Source organism: Marmota marmota, unplaced genomic scaffold (assembly GCF_001458135.2).
Source record: "Marmota marmota marmota unplaced genomic scaffold, marMar, whole genome shotgun sequence".
In the NCBI taxonomy this organism is placed as follows: Eukaryota; Metazoa; Chordata; class Mammalia; order Rodentia; family Sciuridae; genus Marmota; species Marmota marmota.
Window position 1 is genome coordinate 44,562,799 of NW_025999977.1, and position 19,854 is coordinate 44,582,652.

Sequence of the window (19,854 nt, forward strand, 5' to 3'; positions counted from 1 at the left end):
CATCAATGTTTATAGCAGCACAAATCACAATAGCTAAACTGTGTAATCAACCTAGATGCCTTTCAATAGATGAATGGATAAAGAAAAATGTGGCATATATACACAATGGAATATTATTCAGCAATAAAAGAATAAAATCATGGCATTTGCAGGTAAATGGATGGATTTAGAGAAGATAATGCTAAGTAAAGTTAGCCAATCCCAAAAAACCAAATGCCATTTTTTTTTTTTCTGATATGAGGAAGCTGGTTCATAGTGAGGTATGGAGAGGGAACATGAGAGAAATAGACGAACTCTAGATAGGGCAGAGGGGTTGGAGGGGAAGGGAGAAGACATGGGTTTAGAAATGATGGTGGAATGTGATGGTCATCACAATCCAAAGTACATGTATGAAGACACAAATTGTTGTGAATATACTTTGTATACAACCAGAGATATGAGAAGTTGTTCTCTATATGTGTAATAAGAATTGTAATGCATTCTGCTGTCACATATAAATAAACAATAATTTAAAAAAGGAAAAAAAGACAAAAAAAGAAATGTACATCATGTGCACCTAGAAGAATGAGAAGTTATACTCCATATACATGTCAAAATATATTGTATCATGTATAACTAATAATAACAAATAAAAAGAAAAATATTGAAAAATAAATAAAATACAAATTATTAATAAAAAAAACATAGAAAGTCCTAAAGCCATGTGCTCATCCATTCATTTTCTCAGCCATCCATTTGCTTATGCATTGAGTGCCTGCTCTTTGTCACATTCTAGAAGCTGGAGCTTGGCCTCTACTTTCACTTTCCCAGACTTATGAACACCTAGCTAATAGAAAGATATATGGGTGAGGGAAATAATTAATAGAGGGATTCAATGTAATGGAAATGACTGAGAGATTAGTACAAGAGTCTGCTGCTTCTGTCTTTTTGTTTTTAAATTTCTTTAGTCTCAGAAGTTCTTTATGACCTCAGCCCTTCAGTTGTTCAGTCTTGGCCATCCCCAAATGATATAAGGTCTGTGAAGTTATACTTCCAAAGGGAAATAAAGGATTAAAAATGTTAAAATAAATTGATTGAAAAATTAAACATTATCAGCTACCTACTCCATAGCAAACCCACACAAGTATTAATTGCTTCTAAACTAATCATGTTCATGAGTATTTATTCTAAAGAAGTCACTCAACAGAAGCAAACTGTTACATGAATCAACATGTCCATGAACTACAGCATTAGCTACAGTAGTAAAAAAAAAAAAAGTAAAATAAATTGCCCAAATGCCTAATTTTAAACTTAAATGTACTTTATGTAGTATGAAAAACTCATTAAGACAATATTAATTTGCTACATGGAAATTTTTATGTCACTACTTTAATACAAGTAGACAATGAAATGTTTCTTTTGCATAAACTACATAAAATACATTAAAAAGTGAAGGCAATTCCTTTACTGGGATGCTGAAATGACAGATAATTTCTTTATTCAAACATCTTTTTAAAAAATTGCTACATCAACTTCTCAGTAATTAAAACAGTTATACCATCTGTATGTGGGAGGCAAAACATATAATTCATTTCTCATTCAAAAAAATGTCAGTTCACAAATTCACTAGCATTTATTATCTAGAACTTTCTATTTTGGTCATGTGTTGCTCCCTCCCACTGTATTACATTCATATTACAGAATCCTCCCCTTAAACTTACTCTTCTCTTGCTTCATTCCAGAACCTCTCCAGAGCCATTAAGCTACCTTTTCCCCTCGAAGAGACAATTCCTGGGAAGCAAAAAAAAAAAAAGAAAGAAAAAAAGAAAAAGCCACAGCTGTAATAGTTTGGTTTTCACTTGCAGCAGCCATGATTTCCCCCAAACCCAGAAGATCCATAAGCTCTAAGACGCCAGGAACTGTGTTGGGCTCTGAATCATACTAGAAGAGGAATTAAAGGATAGTCTAGAGAGATTTAAATGGCAAATATTCTCTAGAGCTGATCTGAGAAATAAATGAGATTTGTGATATGTCAAGTCTCACATTAGGGTTGCTATTTCCAGAGTCCATTGCTTGGGGTCAAATTCTTACTCTTCCTTTTAGTAACTGTGGCACTGGGAGATTTTTTAAAATTTTCCGAGCCTCGATTATGTCATCAAGTAAAAGAGGTGGTGAGGAAGAGGAATACAAGAAGCTGCTACCTGCAAGAGTTGTATAAGGACTGAGGAAGCTAATGAATGTGCCATCATATAAGGGTGATCAGCAGGCATCATGCATTATCCCACTTCTTATCAACAATGTTCTTGAATCTATCCTTTCTCCTCTTGATACTTTTCCATATTCTTCTTTTATTTTGGTTTTATCTACCACCAGCCCACTTCAATGGTCTTTCTGCTAGAGCTTATATTTCAAGTCTTTAAAGCTGTGAAAAAGAAAATCTTCCTCAGGCCATTTTAAACTTTGTGTCTTTCTTCTTCCTCTTGAAACTACATTTTGGTGGTTATGTCTATCTGTTCTGTTGCACTGAGTTCTCAATACACCCCAGGTACTTCAACCAGATCATTCCACAGAATCTTCTTTACCTGAAGTTATCAATGAGATTCATATGAACGAGATATGAGAATAATTTTATGACCTGTTATGGAACTCTTCTGCCAAATTTAATACAATTGTATAATGACTTATTTCATATTGTTCATATTCATATTTTATTCGTGAAATATATAGCTGCTTGGATTCTATCATTTTACTCTCATTTACCAACTGATTATCCTTCTCAGATTCTCATTCCATCAACCACTAAAATATTAGCATTCCCAAGGTTCTGTCATTTAAGATGCTCCATTTTTTCTCATGAGAAATGTTCATCAGTCAGTTCCATAATATTCTTTGTTTAGCCTAAATGTTTATATAGATAGCTTCCAAATCTATGTCTATATCCCTGACCAGTCCCCTGAACATCAGACTAATGTAGCCAAAGTCTGGCACATATTGACAAAATAAATATATGTAGAAAAAAATAAAAAGTGATACCTGCTATACATTTCTTTTCATTGCTCCAGAACTCCTGCAAAGGCCAAAACTAATCAAAGAAGTGTAAGAGGAGGAGCAGACTCCCCCTTTTATCCCTAGTTTCACTGTGTGAATGGACTCAATGTATAGCTATTGACACAAACCAGGAATTTAGGAGTCGTCTAGGCTAACCTACTCTAAAATAGACCATATCTTAAGCCACAAAGCATCTCTTAGCAAATGCAAAAAAAAAAAAAAAGGAGAGATAATATTCTGCATTCTATTATATCATTATGGAATGATATTAGAAATCAATGATAAAATAAAAAAATAGAAGTTACTTTAAAACCTGAAGACTAAATAACATGTTATTAAATCATGAATGGATAGCAGAAGACATCAGGGATGATATTAAAAAAATACTTAAGAGGGGCTGGGGATGTGGTTCAAGTGGTAACGCACTCGCCTGGCATGCGCGGGGCGTTGGGTTCTATCCTCAGGACCACATAAAAATAAAGATGTTGTGTCCACTAAAAACTGAACAAAATATTAAAAAATTCTCTCTCTCTCTCTCTCTCTCTCTCTCTCTCTCTCTCTCTCTCTCAAATAATTACTTAAGAGATAAATCAGAATAGTGATACAACACTATGAAGGCAGTGCTAAGAGGAAAGTTCATTGCATTGAGCTCATTCATTAAATGAACAGAAAGTCAATGAATAAATGACCTAAAATTACATCTCAAAGACCTAGAAAAAGAAGAACAAATCAACACTAATAGCAGTAGAAGACATGAAATAATTAAAATCAGAGCTTAAAACAATGAAATTGAAACAAAAGAAACTATTCAAAAAATTGACAAAATGTTGGTTCCTTGAAAAAAATAAATAAAATTGATAAAACCTTAGCCATGCTAACAAAAAGAAAGAAAAAACTCTAATTACTGAAATTTGTGATGAAAATTAAACTATCACGATGGACTACTGAAATACAGATGATAGTTTGAAACTTTTGAAAAATGTATAGTCCAATAACAAAAAAATCTTGAAGACGTTGACAAATTTCTAGAGACATATGACCTACCCAAACTGAATCAGGAGGACATATACAATATAAACAGATCAACTTCAAGCACTGAAATAGAAGACACCATCAAAATCTTACCAAGAAAGAAAACCCCAGGACCAGAGGGATTCTCAGCTGAGTGCTACCAGACCTTCAAAGAAGAATTGACACCAATACTCCTCAAATTATTCCATAAAATAGAAAACTACTTCCAAACTTCTCTATGAGACTAGTACCTCTCTGATACCAGACCAGACAAAGACACATCAAGGAAAGAAAATTTCTGTCTTTTAAAACTCTTCACAAGGGTGGGTTACTGAAGGCAAACTGTGCCAGATTTCCAGCCTGCCATGACCCTTCTACTATGGTCTTCGACTCACTTTGCTATGAACTTCGCTGTTTTCAAGTCCCTTATCATCTGTAGATAATAAAAAGTCACAGCCTGATAATATTCCAGGCAATCATAAAAGCAAACAAAACTGCTTACTGAGACAAGGGCCTTCAAATAATTAAAAAAGATAGTTTTAGTTTCTGACATCTAGTTGAAATCACAGGAAAGCAAGGCATTGTGATGAGAACAGACAACAAAAACAGATCATAGAATAGGTACAAATACACTTAGTGGCTGGGTGTGGTGGTGCATGCCTGTAATCCCAGTGGCTTGAGGGGGCTGATGCAGGAGGATCGCTGTTTCAAAACTAGCCTCAGCAACTTAGCAAGACCCCGTCTCCAAATAAATTGTAAAAAGGGCGCAGGATAGAATGGGCTCAATAGTTAAGTGCTCCTGGGTTCAATCCCCAGTACCCAAAACAAACAAACAAAAAAACCCCACAAATATATTAAGTGTAGGAATTATGAAACACAACATAAAGTAGGTATATTTAATTTACACAAAGGGAATGTTTAAATAAAAGAAAATATAAAATGCTAGGTATATTTCAAGAAGAAGAAAATATGTCTTTCTCAAAAAATGCAGCATAAAAAGTGAAATATGTTTCCTGGAAGAGTTAAAGGTATGTAAAACATGATTGAAGAAGTAACTTACAAAATTATACAAAATGTAGCACAAAGAGATGGGAAATAAGAGAAAGAGTTTAGGAGACATGAATACAGAATGAGAATATCTCATACACATTTAATTTGATTCCAGAATGAGAATAGATAAGGACACTAAAGGAGGTATATTTTAGGAGATAATGGCTGTGAATTTTCTAGAACTTTAAAAATCAATAGCTTTGGGGACATCACATACCTATTTTGTTCTTTAGATTACTGTTAAAAATACCAAAGACAAGAGGATGGCTGTGGAAAAAGCATAGTAGAAAGATTACTTACAGAGGAACAATTATTAAAATGATGGCTGATTTCTCAACTGCAACAATAAAAACCAGAGTGGAGTGTAATAAAACATTCAAAATCTAATAGTAAATACAATTGCATATACAGTGGTTTTATAGTTCAAGAATGAGGTGCAATGACTACATTTTTTCCCCAACAAACACAAAGTGTGAATTTTCTACCAATAAACTTTTATATACTACTGGTGAAGGTGTAAATTGATGTGACCAATTTAGAAAACAGTTTGGTTTTACCCTGTCGAGTACAGTTAGATACTCACACAACAGTTTTGAGCCCAAATTCTGCTTGTACACATACTCCATAGGACAAGCTCTCATACATGTGCATCAAGAAACAAACATATCTTAGAATATTCTTAGCTACAGTTTTGCAATGTAGCTATAACTATAGCTACATTCATAGCTACAGTAGATGCATTGTAAACAGCCTATTAAAACGGTATATTAATACAACACAATAATACAAGTAAAATGCAGAGAAAAACAAAAAAGGCACAGAATATAGTGGTATGATTCCATTTATATAAATTTTCAAAGACATGAGATGTAAAAGAGTGTAGTAATTAGAGATAAAAACACATGTAGCAATTAAAAAAATCAAGAGAAGGATAAACGCAAACATCTGGACAAAGTTCCCTGAGTAGGGTCAGAAGGAAGAGGAATGAAGAGGAACACACTACAGAATTCTAAAGAATGGCTAATATTTAAATGTGCAGGAATGTAGAGTACTGGTTTTGAAGTCCTTACACCTTAACTAGATATCTATAAATATTCATATGTCTACCCAATGTTTGGCCTATAAAGTAAAAGAGAGATGCACTTCCCACTCTTAGTTTTGTTTTGTTTTTCCTGATTATGTGTGCATAAGTGTCTCCTACTAGAACACTATTCTCCCTTAGTTTGCCTGAGTAATACCTATGTTTACCTATACTCTGAAAACTCTCATCAGAAAACCCACAATGAGTCTAAGAACTGCCCATCACTAACCCTCCCACAACCACAAGAATATGCATCTTCCTTTGTTCTCCCTGTGTACAAACTGGTCTTCACCATGGTTTAATTGATCTTCTGAAGACCTATTGCTTCATTCCTCCCAAGAGACTCTGATTTTCTACAAAGTAACACAGATTTTATCTTAGTTGGTGTGGCCATCACCTTGGCTCATACTAGGCAGTCAGGGAAAATGAAAAATGGCCATCATTGAGAGTAGAGACATGTGTTTGAATCCATCACAGTCTCATTAGGGGCAGTAGACACTGATCTGTTTCTAGCAAAGAAGAAAGAGTAGAAGGATGACTTTAAAAGCCTAAGTGGGCTATGAATTCTAAGATCATAAATGGTTCTTGTGTCAGCCTCTGTAGTCATGGCTAGAAGTGCTCATTGCCTTATTAATATGCCTGAGTATTTTTACTCCCCTCTCTTTGCTTTACTTCTCCCTTGTCCTGGTGTGTGGAATACCCTCTGTCCACCTCTACCATTCACACCCCAGGCATGTATTAAAGCACGCTTAATCCTTGCAAAATAAGTTTCCTCACTCACCTCCAGTGCTTATGAATCATTCAATTACATTAATCAATCATTGATTGAGCTGATGAGTACCTAGTCACTTTACATTTTTATGAGTTTCATTATGCCTGAAAGATAAATAGTCTTCTGAGACAGGAAAGCATTTAGGACCTGGCTTCAGTAAGAATTTGGTGGCATTTGTTGTTTTTCAAAAGCAAAATGTTTGTTACATAATACAGAACAAAACATATTAAGAATATCTTTGGATGTGGAAGAGTGATAGAGATCCAAGAATTCTAGAACCTAGTTCTCATGGAAACTATCTTAGTTTCCTTGTTTGTACCTCCAAATGAATCAGAAGTAGCAACAGACATTTCCAGTTATACTATGGATGAGATGTATTCTCAGGCCCAATCAAAAAGTCTTTATGGAGGGTCTAATATGCATTTCACTCTATAGGGATATAGGATTAACTTAATGCATTCTTAGTCTGCTCTATGATAAATAATATTTATTTGGGGAGAAAATTCTAACACATCCATTACAATGTACATTAACATAGAGGATATTTCATCCAATGGCAAAAATTACTCAACACCTATGATGTTTAAAACATTTTGCTTAGCATTGGGCACAACCAACTAAATTACATGGTGCAAATTATTTGTACAGATATTTTGAATAGCTGTCAAGGCTTCGCTGTTTCACTGTTTTTCACAGATCCAAAAATGGTGTTATGAGTGGATTCAATGCTTACATCCCCTTGTTGTGAGCACGTTCTGTAGGCTGATGGCAGGTGTGTACATATCAGAGAAGCTGGTGGACAGTTTTTGACATCCAAATACCTTAATGGCTTTGGAAATACATAGGTCAAAGCCCAGGTTTATAAGTGTATTATCTTAAGCAGATTATGAGTATTGCCTCCACGGTATTGGCACCTGTCAAGTACTGAATTCTGACTTCTTTCATCAGGCTGAACTTCTGTGTTGCTGGACATACTGTTAGACTGAGGAGGGTGACAGAATTTCCCTGTGAGCACCCATCCACTGCCCCTCTCCAGTCTTGACCGAATCACCGTGTGAAGAACTGCTCAGGACTGAGGAGAAGCAAATGTGGAAAAATGGAAGGGAGGGAAGGACAACCACTTTCCACTGGCTTCCTCAGAATGCACAGGCTTAGAGGACAATCACAGTAGTGTCCCTAGGCTCCCAATCATCTCTCTCTAGGAAATCCAGGCCCCTGTTTCATTCCTTTCCTGAGGTCTTGTGCAGCTTATGTATCCCCTCGTTGTGAGCCATTTAAGTTCCCCACTACAGCGGTTATTGCTTTTTTATAATAACTTTCTTAACCCTCCAGTGACTTCTACTACTCTCTTGGGATGAAAGCTGGTTTATTACCTCTTGAAAGATCTTGCTTCTCAGAGGTTCCATATTCTTCATTTAAAGCTTCCCTCTTTCTGCCGCCTGCTCTTTTTCCATCGGAAAAAGAAACAAAGGACCGGGCATCTTTGGGCAACTACAACAGGGCCAGGCAAGGGCCCCAGCTTACAGACACTAATCCTCAGCACTAATCAGCTATTATTGTTCTCCATTTGCAGATAAGGAATTGGGGTTTTAGAGAGATTAAGTGAATTGTCAAAGCAATTCTAGATGAAACTAGCCATTAAAACTTTCAACCAAATTGTATGAAATCCAAACTCATGTTGTGTACTCAAAACTTATCGCAGCCCTGGTTTCTTCTTGAAAAAGAAGACCAGCTCGAGGCTTGAGGAAGGCAGATTCAACTCTCTTAAAGAAAGCTTATAGAATTTGACTGGGAGAGCTGTGCTAGGGAATCAATAAACATTTCATAAGGGGGAATAAAAGGTTTGTTTTGTGTATAAGTGCATTTGAGCATGTGGCTGTGTTGAGTCTGAGTTTACTGTAAGTCATTGCCCCTTTTATAGTATAAGGAAATGGAAAATATTTGTATGGCTTATTTACAGATTTTAAGATTTTTTGTTGTTCTTATATCCCTAGGAATTAAGAAAAAGAGAATGACCTTTGCACTATTCATTTCTTTGGTAATCCCCCCCAAAAACATAACATATGACCTATACTTTTTTAGCCAAACCTACATATAAAATTTTCCTGCCTGAGCTGAGTAGTCCTTGTGCTAACTCTGGGGAAGAAATGAACCTTTTCCTCTCAATCCTATCTGGATCTCGCTATTCAACTGAGATTAATAGATTCAGCTAATGAGTCATTCTGTCAGCATCTATCTAATTGTTTAATAGGGAAGTTAAAAAAGCCTCTCTCTCTCTCTCTCTCTCTCTCTCTCTCTCTCTCTCTATAGCCATCAAATTCTTTAGCTGAAGCAAACATTTAATAGGAATACATAAATTAATAAAAAATAGGTAAAAGTTTGCCTCTTTGAGAATAACAGTGGGGATATTCTATTCAAAATAACCACATTTGGGAAGGGGTCAGACCTGATAGGTGGCCACAGCTCAGACCCGTTATTAGCTGGATGGGGTATTAGGACTCTTCTCTATGCACTTCCTGTCCACAACATCATATATGTGATTAATGTGTGTGAGCGTGGGCATGCGACAGTGCGTGTTTAGCAGCTCTGCCTGTTTGCTTTTGTGAAACGTGCTGGGTGAAAATTATGAAACTATTGCTTATGGACTGTAAAAGATTAAACCTCCTCAGATATAGAAAATCCAACCATATGCTCTGTTCCCCACCCCCTCTTTCTTTTCTTCTGCAATTGACTTACTGAATAATTAGTCTTAAAATGAAGAGTGGAGGGCCATGACATCTGTGAGCATTCATGATTCACAAATATAGTGCTCTTATGTTGCCTGTAATGATGTCATTTCAGGTGATGAGTCAGAAGGGAATAAAAGGTAAAACCAAAAAATCCACAAATAAAAATTTCAGCATAGTGTGATGGTGAGTCCAGGTGATGGCCCAGAAAGAAAGCCATCTGGGGACAAAAGATCAAAATCAAACGTTAAGACAATTAGAGACCAAGAAATCTCACACAGATAAGGAAAGGTGTACCTTTCAAAACATCAGTTGAGTAAAAATGGTACTCAGGGTATGCACGGTACAAGATGATAGAAACACAGCCTGTTATTCTGTAGCAATTTGAAGAACATTCTAGACTAAAAGGCTCAGCAATTTTAATAAAGGCCACTTTTGTTAAGGTGTTCAGAGTCAGTTCTTAGAAGTGTTGAATAGATAAAAATAATAACTTGCCTCTCCCAAGAGAGGAACACAGAGTGTGTGAGCCTGGGCTGCTGACGCCCAAAGAAAGATTGAACTCATAAATCTTTGGAATTGGCCTGAGAAAGACGATTTTCAACAAAAGGGACATATTCCCTGATTAGAAACAGAATCAGCTCCAGGAAAGCTAGACTGACACTGACATAGAAAGGAAAAGCCCCTGACATTTGTTTTCTTAGAGATGAAGGAAAACCATGGGTGTTAATACTCTGAGGGTCTTCTCTGATGGGTAGAAGTTCAATGGATGACCAAAATTTTTATGTAAACTTAAATCAGAAAAAGTGAAATTTCATTTCCAATAATCTCAGAAAATGGAATTTCTTCATGTATCTATAAGAATTTAAAAAAACACTATAATATTTATTCATTCAACCAGAGTAAATGTTAGTAATAACAAATTCTAAAAATTCTCTTAAAATGCTGATATCATACACAGCAACTTTCCTCTTTCACAATTAATAATCTTGCTTGTTAAAATTCAGAGAGAAACATACAGAATTTAGTAAAGCCAGAAGCCCAGCAAACACTTTCCATGCAAATTAGTGCAACTGGAAATTCCTCGGAAAACTTGGAGTGCAACTGCCATTTGACTCAGCTATCCCACTCCTCGGTTTATACCCAAAGGACTTAAAGTCAGCACATCACAGTGATGCAGCCACATCAATGTTTATAGCAGCTCAATTCACAATAGCCAAACTATGGAGCCATCCTAAGACCCTTCAACAGATTAATGGATAAAGAAAATATGGTATATATACACAGTGGGATATTACTCAGCCTTAAATAATAATGAAATTATGGTATCTGCAGGTAAATGGATGGAGCTGGAGAATATCATGCTAAGCAAAATAAGACAATCCCCCCAAAACAAAGGCTGAATGTTTTCTCTGATATGCAGATGCTAATTCATAATAAAGGGGTGAGGGTAGCTAGAAGTACTTTGGATTAGGCAGAGGGGAGTGAAGGGAGGGGATGAGATGAGGATGTATGAAGGATAGTAAAATCAGACCTTGTTACCCTATGTGCATGTGTGATTACCCAACTGGTGGGATTCTACAACATGTACAACCAAAGAAATGAGAATTTATACTCCATTTATGTATGATGTATTAAAATGCATTCTACTACCATGTATAACTAATTAGAAAACATTTTAAAAGATTATTATAACAACAAGAAATATGAAATAAACTTTGTTTAAAATAATATTTTTTTAAATGAAACAAAACTGGGCCAACTTGTCACAAATCTCCAGGCTATGGAAATTGACCAAAAGTATACAACAAATTGAGAGGCATTATTCACAGAAAACTGAACTTTAGGGCAGAGCAGTGAGTGTCGGTGGTGTTCCTGTTTGAGTCCGCTCCCATCCCCACCCCACTCCCAACTTGCCAGGAGTGGGAAGTTTGTGAGGTCCAGCAGCAATGCTGGAGAGGCTGCCTTTGATCTGGAGCAGAGCTCAGATAAAACACACTCCTAGAAGCTTTTATAGTAACAATAGAAATCACAGGGGCAAATAAAAAGGAAAGAATGGAACTTCAATAAAACTGGCCTTATGGTCCTAGTTAAGGAGAGTGCTGGACTGACAGACTAAGTAGACATTAAACAAATATTGGCTTCTTTCACTTAGTAATATGCATTTAAGTTTTTTCCATATCTTTTAATGACTTTATAGCTCATTAACTTTTAGTATTAAATAATATTTAATGGCCAAGTTGTGCCACACTTCTCCATTCATCTGCAAAAGGATATCTAGGTTGCTTCCAAGTTTGAGCAATTATGAATAAATCTGCTATAAACAGCAATGTACAGGTTTTTGCTTGAACATGAATCTTTAACTTCATTGAGCAAATGACAAGACTTATTGCTGGAGGAGTCATTTATTTTTAAGAGAAATCAACAAAATGTCTTCTGAATGGGCTGTATCCTACTGCATTCCCACCATCAATGAGTGAGTTCCTGTTGCCCCATATCTTCACCATCATTTGGTGTTATTAGTGCTTTCATAGCTGAATCTCACTGTTGTTTTTATTTGCAACACTGTGATGACTTATGATGATTTTGGACATATTTTCCATATGTGTCTTGTTCAATGATGTGTTTGTTAAGAACTTCAGTCCATTTTTTTAATCATCATGCTTATTTTCTTATTGTTGTTTTAAAAGACTTTTGTGTGTTTTGGACAGAAAATAGTCCTTTATCAGATGTGTATTTTTCAAATATTTCCTCTAAGTCTATGACTTGTTTTCTCATTCTCTTAATATTTTCAGGGAAGAGAAGTTTTAACTTTTATATAGTTATCAATTATTTCTTTTATGAATAGTGCTTTTTATGTTGTATCTAAAAGGAGATTCCATACCCAGGGTCATCTGTATTTAATCTGACATCATTTCCTTTATTTGAAATCAAATCCAGGGCCTCACACATGCTAAGCAGGTGCTGCAGCACTGAGCTCCACCCTCTGCCCCTTCTTAAGAGTTTTATACTTTTGCTTCCCACATTTATGTCTATTGCCCAGGTTTAGTTAGCAAAGTGTGGTCAATAATCAAAGTGGGTGGCATGGTGTCATTCAAGGAATCATTGAGTTCATCTAGGTTATCAAATACTTGTGTATAGAGTTGTTTATAGTATTCCTTTACCATCTTTTTAAAGTCCACAGTATATAGATGATGCCCTTGACTACATTTCTGATATGGGTGATCCATGTCTCTCCCTTTTTTCTTAGTTACCATGACTGGCTTGAAGTTTATCAATTTTATTTATCTTTTCACAGAACCAGCTTTTGAAGGTTTTCTTATTTTTGTTTTTAGTTTTGGTTTTCTGTATTTTTCAAAAATTTCATTGGTTTCTGTTCTAAATCTTATATATGTATAAGCTCTAGGAGGAGAGGGAAATGAGGAAGGGGGAAAATGTTATTTTTAAGAAAGAAGGCAAACACTTGCCAGGTGTGGTGGCACAGACCTATAATCCCAGTGGCTTGGGAGGCTGAGGCAGGAGAATCACAAGTTCAAAGCCAGTCTCGGCAATGGTGAGGCGCTAAGCAACTCAGTGAGACCCTGTCTCTGAATAATNTGATATTTGGGACTCTTTTCTTTTCTGCTCTTGCAGAAGTGAGTCTCTTTCTTCTGGTGATTTTTCGTTTCCCACTGACTCAAATCTGACTCCCCCCCAAAAAAAACACAATAGATTATGGCAAAAACTTGACAAACTATTAAGAACAGTGAATATTCAAGATGCTCAGCAAACCACAAGCAAGAAAATGAAACTCAATTCCCACTTAGAAAAGTAATGTCAAATTGTTGAAAGATTAAAGCAAAGATAAATATGTCTTCATGTACAATGGAAGAACAACAAGATCCCCAGCTAATTTGTAAGCAAAACAATAGAAGACCTCAGACAGTAGGATGATGTTTTAGTTTCCTTGTTTGCCACTGTAACTACAAGACCAGACAGAACGCTTAGAGGATGAAAACTTGATTTGGGGCTCATGGCTTCAGAGGTCTCAGTCCATAGACAGCTGGGCTCAAAGTCCATTCCTCAGGGCTCAAAGAACATCATGGCAGAAGGGTGTGGCAGAGAGAAGCTACTCAAGACATCACACCTGGAAGCAAAGAGAGAGAGAGAGCTCCACTCTTCAGGGACAAAACATATACTCCAAAAGCATGTCCTCTGTGACCTACCTCCTCCAGCCACACCCTACGTGCTTACTGTTACCATCCAGGTAATCCCTATCAGGGGATTAGTGCACGGATTAGGTTAAGATTCTCATAACCCAAACATTCCACCTCTGTGTTTTCTTACATTGTCTCACACATGAGCTTTTATCTAAACCATCACAGATGACATTTTCAAAAATCTGAAAAGTAAATTTAGAATCCATATACTCTGTGCCCAGCACAGCTATTCTTCATAAATTATGGTGAAATGAAGATATTGTTATTGTTTGGATGTGAGATGTACCCCCAAAACTCCTGTTAATGCAGGAATACTAAAATTTTTTAAAAATGATTAGATTATAAGAGCTGTGCCCTAATTGGTCCAATCTAGTTTTAACCAAACTATGGTTCCCATGTCAGTGAAATCCTTCAGTATTTGACTTACTGTGTCTGGCTTATTTCATTTAGAATAATAATCTTCAGTCTATGTTGTCACAAACAAATATTAGGATTTCATCCTTTGTGTGGCTGAACAGTATTCCATTGTGTGCAGGTACCACATCTTCATTATCTAGTCATCATCTGATGGACACTTAGGTTATTTTTGACTCTTACATAGTATAAATGGTGCTGAAATAAACATGGGTGTGCAGATTTATCTTTGACATACTGATTTTATTTCTTTTGGATAAATACCCTGTAACAAGACTGTTGGATCCTATGGTAGTTCAATTTTTAAATTTTTGGGAAACCTTCATACTGTTAGGGGTTTAAACAAATATGAAATGTATCCATCATTACATCTCATATAGAATATTTTTCACTGCTCTAAAAATCCTCTGTGTTCTTTTTTTTATGTAAAATCAATCTTGGATTACTAAAATAAGTCTCACATAGTCATGATATTATTCATTTTATGTTATTGAATTCAGTATTCTAATATTTAGTTTAGAACTTTTGTCTATGTCCTGAGGAATATTGGCCTACAATTTATTTTTATAGTACTTTAATTTTTTTTAAAATCTGGGCAATGTTGACCAAAAACTATGTATTGAGAAGAATTCCCTATTCAATATTTTGGAAGAGTTTTGTAATGCTGTCTGTATTTCTTCTATAAGTATCCAGTAGAATTCACCAAGGAAATTATCTGGGTATAGAATTTTCTGTGTGAGAATATTTATTTACTAGAAATTACATGAATCAACTTTATCATTATTAAATAAATGTTTTTGCTATAAGAACTTATTTTTTTGTTCTGCAATCACTATAAGTGATATTTCCACTCCAGCTTTATTTAAATTATATTAATATGCTATACTTTTTTCAATCTTTTCATATTCCATTAATTATGCCATTATATTTGCAGTGTACTTCTTATAGATAGCAATTAGTTGAGTCTTGTTTTTTTTTTAATTCAAATTGATCATATCTTGATTTTTAACTGGAACTATTGTAAATAATTTACCTGTAATATGACTTGTAGTCTGTACCATTAATTCATTATAGATTAGCAAATATTACACTACTTCAGGTAAAGTATAAGAAACTTAGAATACTCTATTGCTATCTCACCTTCCAGTCTTCATGCTATTGTTGTAAAGTTTTACTTTTAAATATGTTAAAACCTCATAAATTTTTATACTTTTAAATAGTGAGATATCTTTTAGAAATTTAAATATTTTAAAAAGTATTTTATACTAGCCCATGTATTTACTATTTTTTTATGTTCTTTATTCTTCTGTTGTCATTTTCCTTCTACTTGAAGAATTTCCTTTACCATTTTTCAATGAGGGTCAAACCCTCATTACGGTGATTTCTTTCAGCACTTTTATGTCTGAAAATGGTTTTTTTACTCCTTCAATTTTGACAGGTAAAAATTTTCACAAATCTACAAAATTAACATGTTTGTATCTCCAAATACATTCCAGTAGTATCTTCTTTAATTTACTAGAGACTAGTGTCTTCTTTGTATTTTGTTTTTGTGTTTTGATTAAAACATATCAATTGTATCAATTAATGAGATTCGCTGTGATATTTTCATACATGCATACATTGTATATTTATTGATCATGTCCATCCTTCTTCCTTTCTTCCATCCATACTCCTGTCCAGGCACCTTTACGGCCCTAGTAATTTTTAGGAGTTTGCTTTCAGATTTTTTTTTCTTTTTCTTTTTTAGTTTCTTACATATGAGAGAGAACAGGCAATACTTGTCTTTCTGTGTCTGGTTTATTTGGCTTAACATGATATCATCCAGTTCCATCCATTTTGCTGCAAATGACAGAAATTTGTTTTTCTTTTCTTTTTTAAAAATATTTTTTGTAGTTGTAGATGAACACAATATATTTATTTTATTTATTTACTTATTATTTATGCGGTGCTAAGGATTGAACCCACTGCCTCATGCATGGGAGGCAAGTGCTCTACCACTGAGCTACAACCCCAGCCCAAATTTGTATTTCTTTATGGCTGAACCATAGATGTCTTTGTATTTTTTCTGTGTCTAGTTTATCTTTCTCATTAGGTCCTTTAAGAATTTTCCATTTTTCACTGGTTTTGAGCAAACTGAAAATGATAAATCCTGATATAATTTTCTTTAGGTTTCTTATAATTGGATTCCTCTGAATTTCTTGAATCTTTCACTCATAGTTTTAATGAAACCCAGACACTTTTGTGTTATTTTTAATTATTTTTTGTTTCCTCAGTTTTTCTTTTCCTTTCATGATTCCAATTATACATTAGACCACTTAAAATTATAATACAGATAACTACTTTCATTTTATTTACAAAATTCTTTTTTTCCCATGTTGTTTTGGGCAGCTTCTGTTGCTAAGCTTTCAAATTTGCAATTTTGATGTTCTTTGTATCTAATCTTCCATAACCCTATCAGTATATAGCTGATTTCTGCATATTTGGAGGGTAAATTCACTTACTGCCATTCAATCTTGACCAGATGTGGAAGTGACTTTACTGGAATTTCATTCCATAGTTTTACTTCTAGCCTATATTCTGGATGATTAGTGCATTAAGAACAGAAAGTATTTTAATCCCCTTTCTTGCACTTTATCTCACAACTACCATGTAAAGTGAGTGACTGCAAATTTAATGTAATGAAGACATACATTACTTCACTCATTCTACATCCGGGATTATCAATTGCAAATAAGTGCTTTACGCTAAGCTTAGCTTCTCATTTCAAGACTGTAGGCATCACATGGAATTAAAATTATACCCCATTTCTATGGTTTCAGACTGTTTTTAACTTTAAAACAGGTGAGAAACCTTGTCATTGATTAGATGTTATACTGAAACGGATGTTTAGTCTACCACAGGTATTCTAGTTGGGGTGGTAGCCCTTCTGTTATATATTTCAGTTTGACTTGAGACAAAACTAATACCAATTACTTGCCAGTTTACTTATTTTTGTCTTATAGAATAAAATGTTTACTTAAAGCTACATAAATACTGTTGATTCAGTACTGGAAATGGAAAAGAGAGATATTTGAAAAGGGAGTTATTACATTGAATATGAAAATATCCACCTTACTATTTTCCAAATCCCCAATGTGGATAAGTGCAGACTCATATGAGGTATTTAACCTATTTTGACTTAGATTTTTAAAGTGACAATGGTGTTGAAATCATCTTTAATAATTGAAAAGCAATCAGTTCAAGTTAAACATTATTACTACTTTCTGAATTCAGTCATTAAAATTAATTGTACCTGCTCAATTTTAATTCTGTAAACATGCTTATAACTTTTTTCAATTAGAAATATTTTTCTTCTCATTATATTATAAAAAATATGTAAGATGCTACAAATAAAACCCTGCTGCACATTTGGACTCATTCTAACAGGAAATTTTAAGGATGGGGAAAAGCAGGCACATCTCACATTTGAAGAAGTTGCAGGAAAAAAAGGTATCTTTAAATAATGCTGTTTCAAAGAAATGTAACTTTTCCCCCTTAAAAAAGTTTCAGAATTTGAGTGAAAGATGAAAAATGATTCTACCTCCACACACTGAAACCACAGGCATTACAGAATAGTTTTGCCATCTTAGGAGCTGTAGTGTGAAAAATGAAACCTGGAAGTAGATAATTCTATTCTGGTTGTTCACTTAAAGCAACTAAAGGGGAAAATAAAAGAAAATAACACACACATATGAAATATTTTGAACCGGCAAACATATAGTTAAGCTGATATAAATGAAAGAATATGAAAGGGAAAATTATAATTGAACATCTTTTATTGCAAATGACTTAAAAGTAAGATTGGGTTCTGTAGAATATGAATCATCTGCATACTTATATATTCTGTTACATCAACTTGGTGAGCTGCTTCCACTGCTGCTCTAGCATGTAATTTATTAATAGTAATATTAAGCAATATTCCCTTAATTTCCATCACTGCAGCTTCTTAGGACAGTGTGATACCATATATAATCTAGGATAATGGTTGTTGTCATTTGTATTCATCACTCTGGTTGCTGCTCCAAAAATAGACCTGCTGGTAACAGTCACCATATGGGATATCATGTTGAAGAAGGGATTATTATTTTAAGAAACTCTTACTCCATTGTAAACCATAATGGAGTATGTTGTCTCCTAACATCAACATTGATGTTTACCTAAACAAGGCTCTTAAGGGACTCTGCCCAAAGGCTTGAAATTACCCTAAAGTATACTTAATAACTTCCCTGGAGTGAAGTCACCCTGCAAGGCACATGCTCCTAACCAGCTGTACTGGTTAGCAGTATGGTTTATATGCTCAAGAGCTCCCAGTACCAGAGTTTCTTCCCCTGAGGGATGTATTTGTTTTCTGTTTTAAGTATATTGTACTATTCCTTACCATTTAAAGGTCTTGACCCCCCCCACCTTAGGATAATAACATGTCATTGAGTAGAGAATTGACATTCTGAGATCTGCTCCTGAATGAGGAAGACTTGCAGAACTGTTGCATGAAGGATAGTTTACAAATGTCAAAGATGATTATTACCCAGGACATACAATAAAGGTAAATAGGAAGCATAAATCTTTCTTTTCTGCACTGAAGGTTTTATTGTGCTTCCCCCTAGTTATTGCAAATCCAATTTCCACTGGAATCCCATTGGGAGTACGGCTCATACTAATTTTTGAGCTTACAAATTATCAGGGAACAAAATCATTGTATTGCTTTTGGACTCAAATGCAAATCTGGTATGAATATGGAACAGGCATTTCTGTACATTGAGAAAGTATGTTTCTGTTCAACTTAAAAAAAAAATCTACAAGAAGACATATTTCTTTCCAAACATTAAGAAACAACTGAGCTAAGTTGCAAAACACCTTATCTTCCTAGGTTGCCAGAACAAGAAAAATTGCATAGCTTCCAGGCCCTGAGCCAACCTTATTCAGGACTCCTGGATGGGGGGACAAAAAGCAGACTGGATAAATTCTCAGTGTAAACTGCAATGGAAGGCTGTTCCCATGAAAGCCTAAAGAGAGGATGCATCTGCCCCTCCATCTTCACTTGCTGTTATTATATCCTTGGCAAGATGCATACCAGCCTTCCATTCACTTGCTAGTCAAGTCATCTTTGCAGATTTAGTGGCTACACACATTTCCTTAATATGAGCAAATCAAGTGATTGTGCTATTAATTAAAATAAAATAATTAAATTGGACTACAGATCCACTGAATGATTCAACTGATAAGGTTTGAAATCAGAAAATAGTTCCACAATAGCATTGGTTTTCTATCTGTGTTTTGTCCCAGATATATTGCTTCAGTTGAAATAATTTGAACAGAAGTCAACATATTAAAATTCATAAAAGGGCTCTGGTTGAAGTTTCCCATGACAATTCTTGAGCCAGTACCACCTTCTCCTCTATGCTGGATCATTATTCCTAAGACCCCTCTGTGTCTCTACAGCTTTACCCACTTCCATGCACAAACCCCCAAGTGAGATCACGTAGTTCAGATGCAGACTGTACCCCAATATTCATTACTATGATAAGATGTCCCTTGAAG